This window comes from Hyperoodon ampullatus (genome assembly GCF_949752795.1).
Source record: "Hyperoodon ampullatus genome assembly, chromosome: 19".
Classification (NCBI taxonomy): domain Eukaryota; kingdom Metazoa; phylum Chordata; class Mammalia; order Artiodactyla; family Ziphiidae; genus Hyperoodon; species Hyperoodon ampullatus.
The window spans coordinates 23,855,264-23,865,276 of NC_136932.1; the positions used below are offsets into that span (position 1 = coordinate 23,855,264).

Here is a 10,013-nt window from a genome sequence, read left to right on the forward strand (position 1 = left end):
ACTCTGACTTTGCTCATCAGCTGAACTCTGTTATCTGCTCTGTGGTCAGTTCCTTTACCTCCACCTTGGCATTGATTTAAAGGTAAGACTTGGCCCCTTACCTTGATTCTTACAAATGACTCTTTCCACAGGTAGCAGGGAGAGGGTTTGTTTCATAGTTGTGATGGATTATCACAGTCAGTCAAAAAGAGGAGCTCAGTGAAAAGTAACACCTTCCATTTGTCTTTTTTAATATTTTATTATTAATTTATTTATTTGTTTATTTTTGGCTGTGTTGGGTCTTTGTTGTTGCGCGCGGGCTTTCTCTAGTTGCGGCGAGCAGGGGCTACTCTTTGCTGAGGTGCCGGCTTCTCATTGCTGTGGCTTCTCTTGTTGCAGAGCGTGGGCTCTAGGCACAAGGGCTTCAGTAGGTGTGGCACACGGGCTCAGTAATTGTGGCTCCCGGGCTGTAGAGTGCAGGCTCAGTAGTTGTGGTGCATGGGCTTAGTTGCTCCATGGCATGTGGGATCTTCCCAGATCAGGGCTGGAACCCGTGTCCCCTGCATTGGCAGGCGGATTCTTAACCACTCCTCTACCAGGGAAGTCCCAACACCTTCCACTTTAAAAACACAAGTCCTCCTAACTTATAAGAATGCTTAAAATGTGCATAAAAATTTGACTTATATTTCAAGCCAAATATTATTTTATATACATTATATGTTTTCTCATGGATAACATATGTCCTTGAAGATACAAAGAGTGAAGACATTGTCCTTAGTAGCCCTTGAAGTATGGGACAAAGTCATATACCGAGAACATCAATGAACAGAAATGAAAATAAAGCATTTAGCATTTACAGTTAACTCCACGTTAACACAAATTAATGTGGATGGGGGCAGAGATGGGTGGGAGGACACTAGGGGGAGGGTTTGCTTCATACTTGTGATGGATTCTCATAACTGGTTAAAATGAGGGGCTCCGTGAAAAGTAACACCTTCCACTTTCCACAAATGTTCTCATTCCTGTCAAACAGGAAATGGCCAAGAAAGGTGCAACAGGTTTTGTGATTTCTTCTGATACAGCTAGCTATTTGCCAATGAACACAGTCGGCTGCCGGATAAAAGCACTTCCTTTAACAGATTTCTTTAGCTGCTTTGAGTAGGGCACCCTGGACTTTAACTTTGTAAATTTCCTACTGCTATAGATGAAAAGCACGTAACTCTGCTCGGTTTCTTTCCTTACACCCTTAAAATTGTCACTTTGCAGCTCTTGCCCATGGCCGCAAAGAAGTCATGGTATGACTACCAAGAAGACACAGTTTTGGAATAGGTAGAACATTCTCAGTGCTTTCAGCCATTATGTCTTAACTAATTACAAAATCTCCACATTCTTGGTGATTTCCTATTTCACAAATCTCTATATTCCTGGTAGTATTTTCTGGGCTCCCAGGGTGTCTCCAGTTGCAAGGAATAGACTCACACATGTTAGCTCAGGGAAGGAGGGGCTTGTTGTAATCCCAGGCTTATCTAAGAATAAGAACAGGACTGAAAGAGCCAGCTTGAAGGTCCTTGTAGATTCAAGATGCACCAGGAATGTCCGTGACCCGGACGTTGTGCAACCTCACTGGTGTCCTCAACCCGGCTGTGCTTCGTGACAGGCTTACTTCTCCTCCCAGCTAACTGGCTGCGGCGCGCGTTGCTCGCTACGTCTTTGCTCAGCCTGCTCCTCCTGCTTTTACTGAAAGTTTTTGTTTACTTCCAGTATTAACTTACCCCTTGGCCTCCTTCGTCCCTCCCGCCTCCTTGCCTCTGCGGGCATCTTTAATCTTCCTCTGCATTTTCCAGTTCAAATCCCAGAGAGCCAAGGTTGTGACTGCCTTTGCCTCTATTTGAGCTGAGGTTTTTACAACGAACAACATATAGGCTAAGCGTGCTGTGGTCTTGGGCCCACGATACAAATGACGGTCAGCCTTCCATTAAGAACAACCCTGGCCTCATCCGTCAGGAGGGCAGGTTCCCATGAAGCAGCCATGCAGCTGGGAAGCACCATGCTTGTCATATTCAATAAAACCCTTGTGGAGTTTAAATCCTACATAGAGTTTTATCCTTTCACACAGACCTTCCTCTCATTGCAAATGCATGAAATTCCGGGTAAAATAAGACAAAGCCACTTAAATACCATGAGAGCAAAAAGCTTCAGTTTCTGTTGCAGTGGCCCAGTATTGTGTTGTACCTGGATGGCAACCATCAAGACTGAGGCTGGGATTTGTGTGCCCACATGAGGAGCCGTGGTTTGGCGTTGAGGACTTAGAACAATGATTGCTGCATGAAACCAGCTTCTACGAAAGGCTGCCCAGGCTGGGACAGGGGATATGAGAGGCAGTGCCTACCGCCTGGAGAAGCTGTTCCAGACACCGGCTGTAAAAAAGAAAAGTCTGAGCTATGCTTAAGCAGCAGGGCAAGAATTTATACTATCCATGTGGTCCGGGAATCCCAACTGAAAAAGTCAGCCTATATCATCAGAAAGACAAGAGGTGACAAGTTTTGGCGAGGATGTGGAGAGAAGGGAACACTGTGCACTGCTGGTGGGAGTGTAAGTTGGTGCAGCCACTGTGGAAAACAGTACGGAGGTTCCTTAAAAAGTTGAAAACAGAATAATTATATGATGCGGTAACCCTACTAGGGGGTGTGTATCCAAAGGAACTGAAAACAGGATATTGAAGAGCTATCTGCCCTTCCATGTTCTTTGCAGCATTATTCACAATAGCCAAGATGTGGAAACCACCTAAGCGTCCTTTGGCAAGTGAATGGATAAAGGTCATACACACACACACACATAGACACACATACTCACTTACACAGGAATATTTTTCAACCACAAGAAAGCAGGAAATCCTGCCATTTGTGACAACATAGATGGACCTTGAGGGCATTATCCTAAGTGAAATAAGTCAGAGAGAGACAGACAAAAGCTGCATGATCTCACTTAAATGTAGAGTCAAAAAAAGCTGAACTCACAGAAACAGAGTAGAGTGGTGGTTTCCAGTGGGTGGGAGAAATGTGGAGATATTGGCCAAAGGGTATAAACTTCAAGTTATAGGATGAATAGTTCTGGGGATCTAATATACAGCACAATGATTGTAGTTAACAGTACTGTATTATATACTTGAAAGTTGCTAGGACAGTAGATCCTAAATCTTCTCACCACAGAGAAGAAACAGTTACGTGACGTGATGGAGGTGTCAGCTAACACACAGTAATCATTTTGCCATATAGGAGTGTATCAGATCAACACTTTGTATACCTTAAACTTACAATAAAGCTGGGGAAAAAGTCAGCCTAAAAGTGATCTGTGGAGCACCGAGGAGGAACAGGAGCTCAGGCAAACAAGATCTTTGCAAAATGTGGCTTGTCCCCGACGTGGCAGGAGAACCAACTGATGCAGAAGCCACCCTGAAAGGAGTGAGAAGCAGCAGTGAGATGCCGGGCTGGAAGCAGAGCCCAAAGGCAGTTTCTGATGCCTGAATGCCTGCAACATGTGGGCGTTTGAAGCACAGCAGTGCACGATGCAGATGGGATGAATACAAAAGCCAGTGCCTCAGAAGACCTAGTGGGATGGCTCCGGATTGGATTAAAAATACTCATGGTTACAAACAAAATCAATGGGCATTTATTGCCCAGAAATTCTCAATGTCTCAATCTATTTGATTTTTTTAAATTGTTGTAAATATACATATAATATGATTTTCTTGAAATAAACTAAACATAGGTGTTGTCTGAATAGGGACACTTATATGAAATATCTAGAATAGGCAAATTCATGGAAGTGGAAAGAAAAATAGAGGCTATAATGGGCTGGGGGAGGGGAGAATGGGGAGTTATTGCTTAATAGTCACAGATTTCCTGTTTTGGATAATGAAAAAGTTTTGGAACCAGATAGTGATGATGGTTGCACAATATTGGGAATGTAATTAATGTCACTGAATTGTACACTTAAAAATAGTTACAATGGCAAATTTAATCCTTTTGATTTTTAAAAAGATAATTTAAAATAATTCTGACTTAATGCATGATTGCTATAAAAAATCGTACAAAGTTAAACCGGTCTGAAGTATGAAAATTCTCTTGCTTAGCTAATACATTTTTCTATCCTATACATGCAGGATAATAGCATATCTACTGTTTCGTAATTGTCTTATTTAACAGCATACTGTGAACATCACACCTTACCAGTTGATTATATATCTATGTCATTTTTTGTGATGCTTGTGTATTATTTCAGTGTTTGGATGTACCCAACATTTTTTAGTTGAAAATTGATTGAAAGATATATAGGTTCTTTCTAAACATCCCTTTTGTAAACAATGCTGCAACTAAGAATGTTGCACGTAGGTCTTTGGCAATTCTCTACCTAATCACTTGGAGTACATTCCTAGAATGACTGGGTCAAAGGTTCTGTACATGCCTAGGCTTTCAACACAGGAATCTCCAAGGAGTTTCCCGGTACACTGCAGCCAGGTCCCTGACTCTACGTGAAAGTCAGCTCCTCTAAAGCAGGAATCTCCCAAGAAAGGAAGGAATTAGAGACTGTTGGACATCAGTACAAGTCAAGTGCCCATTTCCAGAGTACCCTTACTCTATTTACTAAAATGAAAAAAACAAAAAAACCCAAAAAAGATGGCAGAAATATACATCTATAATGGGACTACAAAAGGTCCCAGACTCTCATTATAAACCCCAAATAATTTTGTTAGCAACCCAAACATCCTTTACTGAACTAAAAGGAAGATACCAGGAGTCAGCACACATACACTTCTCCAATGGATGAGCAAGGAGATTAGTAAAAAGTGAAGCAGAATTTGAAAGCCCCTATTCTGTTCTCCCTCCTCAGTGGGGTGGGGGGAGTCCTAGAAGCACGATCAAGCTAAAGGAAAGTCTCATCTAGCACTGAAGAGATGGCAGAGGTTAGTCTGAGGACGAAAATGTTCATTCTACCGGGGACCACCATGTTGTTGTATTTTTCCCTCCTCAGAGCCAGCTTGAGGATCACATAGAGTGAAAAAAAAATACTAGGAAGGAATTGGATACTCAGCTAAAGCCATCCCCAGGCTGTGGTTGCAATTTAAGTGAAGTGCAATTTAATTCTGTTTTGAGGAATCTTGTATTTACTCATTTTACAGAGAGAAAGGGAGGGGAAGGCAAAGAGAGGGGTTAGCTTACCAACCTCCGAAAAAAGGAAAAAAGGAAAAATGTTTTTTAAAAAATAACATTGGCCTTTGCTACTAGACTTTATGAGAAGCGTAAAGGATGACCTCAGATCTGAAACAATTATGCTCGCATATTAATGATAAGATTGGCAATATGTTTTTTAAAAACTGTCATTAAGAAACTGTGGCCAAGAACCTACCTTAAAGACTATATGAAGTAATATGGAGATGAGATCATTATAGCAAATGAACTTCTAAATAAATTAGAATGGGAAATTCAGTATGAAAAACTAATAATTCGGACTTCCCTGGTGGCGCAGTGGTTGAGAGTCCGCCTGCCGATGCAGGGGACACGGGTTCGTGCCCCAGTCCGGGAAGATCCTACATACCATGGAGCGGCTGGGCCCGTGAGCCATGGCCGCTGAGCCTGCGCATCTGGAGCCTGTGCTCTGCAACGGGAGAGGCCACAACAGTGAGAGGCCTGCGTACCGCAAAAAAAAAAAACTAACAATTCACTCAAGGACCACTATGAATCTCTTGAAGAAGATTATAAAAATGTGGAACATCTGAAAGAAAAGAGTCCTCCCTGTTTGCCTCAAGTAAGAGTAACCTAAAGCTTTATTAGGGACATGATCTTGACACAGAAGAACCAAAATCGAAGAATCTACACTCACAAAGAAGTTCCCCAAAGAACAAAGGAGTGCTGTGAATACTGTGTTAAAGAACGCCATTTATAACTTCTGCAGTGGTATTCCTGCATGTATGAAATCTCGCTTATCCTATTATCAAATTAATGATGTTAGTAAAGAAACCAACAAGGCAGTAGTTAGTAAATATAAGAGCCTACATCAACCAACAAAGTCTATGAGTTCTGTGGCCAGAAATCCCTATCACATATTTACTGATAAAGGTTACCGGGGCCTCCCTGGTGGCTCAGTGGTTGAGAGTCCGCCTGCCGATGCAGGGGACACGGGTTCGTGTCCCGGTCCGGGAAGATCCCACATGCCGCAGAGCAGCTAGGCCCGTGAGCCATGGCCACTGAGCCTGCGCGTCCGGAGCCTGTGCTCCGCAATGGGGGAGGCCACAACAGTGCGAGGCCCGCGTACCGCAAAAAAAAAAAAAAGAAAGGTTACCGAAGGTCATTATTTTATAATGGAAGCTGACATACAGGACTTCACAGCTTTGAAAATTGACAAGAGGTTTCATCTGATAGTGAATATTTTATGACACTGAAAGAGGCTATCAGAGATCCGAGGGGGGCAGGGGGGACTACCTATTATGTTATAACCTAAAGCCCTTGTGAGCTTTTGAACTGATCAGCAATAGAGTTTAGAGGCTGTTCCTATAATTTCCTTTTTAATACAATTTTAAAGATTTTTTCCTGTGTCTTATAAAAATAAAATACTTTCTGATGAAGCAGATATATTTTAAAATTTACTTCATTTCACCATATATTTAACCACCTACCCTATGAGCCTCTGTGCTAGGCACATAATGCAGCTAAAAATGTTCATGTCTAGTTTTTGTGCTTAGTGGGCAATGCCGCAGACTTCAATAAGATGAGTACAGTGGTAGTACTGGAAGAAAAAGATCAAAAAGTTAAGGTCAAGGATACCCAGGCACTTTGGAATTAAACGTCATTAGTGTCTAACTTCCATCAGTTACATTTCAGTCCGCAGGCCAGCCCTAGAAGTTGGATCTGGAAGCAGCTTATGCATCTGATTATTCTGCTTTTCCATACGTCATTAGGGAAGAACTTACCTGAAATGCATTCAGTGTAAACCAGACTGTAAACTTCAACCTATAAAGAATTGTAATGAAAGTACTAGGTTTCTCTTTTGCGCCTGGGGAGACTGGTCTGTCTACGGTCTATCTGTGCTACATCATTGGCTTGGCAGGGCTTATCCCTGTAGCAGAGAAAAATGTGTCTCACCAGATAACACCATCACGGTGATGACCACGTAGTACATTATGAACGCTGCACAAAAAAGAAAAAGAAAGAAAAAAGAAGAGTAATGTTGACCTAATCAGTTGCCAAGAGTGTCCACAACAACTGACCATCATGCTGGGCAATCTAGACCTCTGTAATATGGGCCATTAATGGAAAAAATTATTGCCCAGATGAGGAGAATTCAACTATAGAAAGATTGAACCTTAGTAGAATAATCAGCAAGGTGCTCTAAAAAAGTAACACAGTTAACTGCAGAAACAGGGAAGTTCTTAAAAAGTACTACTATTTAGAATTCTATATGAGTCACATTTCGAAGTGCTTGCCAAGCTCACAACAATTTCCCCTTTTCTGGGGACAGCTTTATCTCTTTTTGGCAGACTCACGGGGTGGACCTCTAACAGCTGCACCTACATCATGTGCCTCCAAACTAAGGATAACAACAGATTGGAGCCAGAGCAGTGCCAAACCCAGACGAGCTCGTTCGCGCTCTGTCCCAGAGGTCTGAGTGAGCACTGACATGCTGGCAGCTGGGGCAGCTCTACAGAGATATCTACAAACCCCTGGGGCTGACATTTTGTCCTAGGGCAATGCTGGTATAATCCTGATATCTAATCCTGGTCATTCTGGCCACAGATGGATATCTGTATATGTTCTTCATAAAGCAGATAAGCAAAATATAGAAGCTTGTAAGAGAAAAACATGCAAAAGAAGAAATAGACCGCTGAAGATCCTGCTGCAGCTAAAATTCCAGGAAACTTGTGGCTAGCTCTGATATGCTGCTAAACTGCTAAGTTCTAGTTTACTTGAAAGTTTCATTATTTAGAAGGTGAATCATGACCACATATTTTGTTTTACCTCATTAAAGCTTGCATGTAACCTTGGACAGCCAAGCCACCCAAAGTTCACCATCTTTCCAGACACAGGGAGAACACACTCTTACCATGGACTTGAAAACATAATCTAGGAGCCAGTGGACCAAATCAAGTTGGCAAGAAAGAAGAGGTATCTACCATCTCCACTTAGGGGTCCTCATCCAGGAGCCCCTCCATCATGTGTACATTCAATGCTTGACCCTCTCACCCTTCATCGTAATTGCCTGGGAAGACCCCAACTTTCATTAAACCTGTATTAGGGAGATCAACACTGGTAGAAGACACACATGAACAAAATGAACGGAAAGTCTCACTTTACATGAATGAACACTGGCTTCAAGTGGAGCCATGGTTTTCTGCCTGCCAACTCCACTATGTCTCCCTAATATATTCACTCTTTCACTGGATTGAATAACTAATTAAATGACAGTCAAGTATATTGCTTCTCACACTTGGACACCTCATTCTTTTCTTTCACTCTCAGGAGAAGACATTGCTTTCCACTTGACTGTGAAATTGAAGCAATTAAAAGAGAATGTCTTCATAAGCTTTCACAACTTCGGCAACCAACCAGGTTTCATTGGACCCATAGACTCTGACTTTCTTCCCATTAATGTGAATTTAATTCCCGTTAGTGTGAATGAATAACATTCTTCTCTATAAGGCCAAAATCCACACCTGTGCTCCTGATTCTACCACCATCCCCCCACCCCACTCAAGGATACGCTCTGTCAAACGCCTGCCCTCCCACAGGGGCTCACAAGGGCTGCTTTTTAGGTGAAATGGGAGATTTCTAGTGACAAATAGATGAAGACAGTAATCCAGATAACTTTGAGCCCCTTACAACAAACTCTGAGGAAAACAGTGGCATAATACACATGTGAAAACCCTAATATTATCCATTCCCATGCCAAGTCCATCTGTGTTCTCAACTAGCAATTAAAGCTCTACAAAATCATAGAAATCTCGAAGATTCATCAGCAGAGACTGAAGAAACGTGTAGGATGACGGGAAGTTCTTCCTCTTCCACAAAATTGTTTACAGTAAATGAATACCTAGTTTTGGCAATTTATCTGTCAAACCCTCTGACACTCAGCTTTTTCTGTCTGAGTTCAATTTACTTTTAAAAAACTATGATTTTATCTTAAACTACAGTATCTCCTTTAGCATTCTTTCAGCCTGCTGCACAGGATAAATGAGCTATAAAGATATCTTTATTTCATGCATATTTAGCTGGGTATAGAATTTGAGGTTAACGGTTCATTTTCTCTCAGCTCTTTGAGGGTATTTATTGTTTTATGACATCTTTTGGCTGTTGATCCTGGGTTGATAATCTGTCTTTTTCTATTTTATTATTTTTTAATATTTCCCCTTCTCCTCTTTCTTTCTATCCCATATTTTGAAATCTTACTGCAACATAGTTGTTGGATTTTTGTTTGTTTTTAACTCTGCACAGGATACATTGATTTTCTAATCTGAGGACTCATGTCTTCAATTCCTCAAAAATCTCATACATTTTATCTCTGAACAATTCCTCTTATTTATTCCCTTTATTTTCCTTATTATAAAATGCCTATTAGATGTGCTGGACACCCTCATTCTGTCTTTCATGTCTTTTAATCTCTCTTCAATATTTTTCCATCTTGTCCTGTCTTTGCACTAAATTTCATATGATTTCTTCAGTGGTATTTCTGGTTTATTAATTTTCTGTTTAGCTGTTTCTAATCTGCTATAAAACTTATCTGTAAGTTTTTAATCTTAACTGTTATTAATCACTGTAAGTGTCTTTAAATTATAATGGGTTGTTTTCCTATTAGTCTTCGTTTTCATTGTCTCCTATTTTAACTAACCTATATTACTTCTTTAACCTTTTAGTTATATATTTTATAGTCTCTATCATAATTTTTATTATCTTCAGTACTTGAGATTGCTAATAGTCCCCCCCCTTTTTTTTTTTTTTTTGGTCTGCTGATTCTCTTTCATGGTGGATTTTGATGGTGAGTTT

General features: G+C 41.1%; 1 pseudogene across 1 annotated transcript; it reads left to right on the top strand.

Annotated features, from left to right (window-relative positions):
- The first annotated feature begins 5,285 nt into the window (after nucleotides 1–5,285).
- LOC307067888 (SKA complex subunit 1-like) lies at nucleotides 5,286–6,819 on the top strand (annotated as a pseudogene). Its single transcript has 3 exons — nucleotides 5,286–5,465; nucleotides 5,676–6,095; nucleotides 6,719–6,819. The product of its transcript is annotated as an SKA complex subunit 1-like (transcript).
- The last annotated feature ends 3,194 nt before the right edge of the window (nucleotides 6,820–10,013 follow it).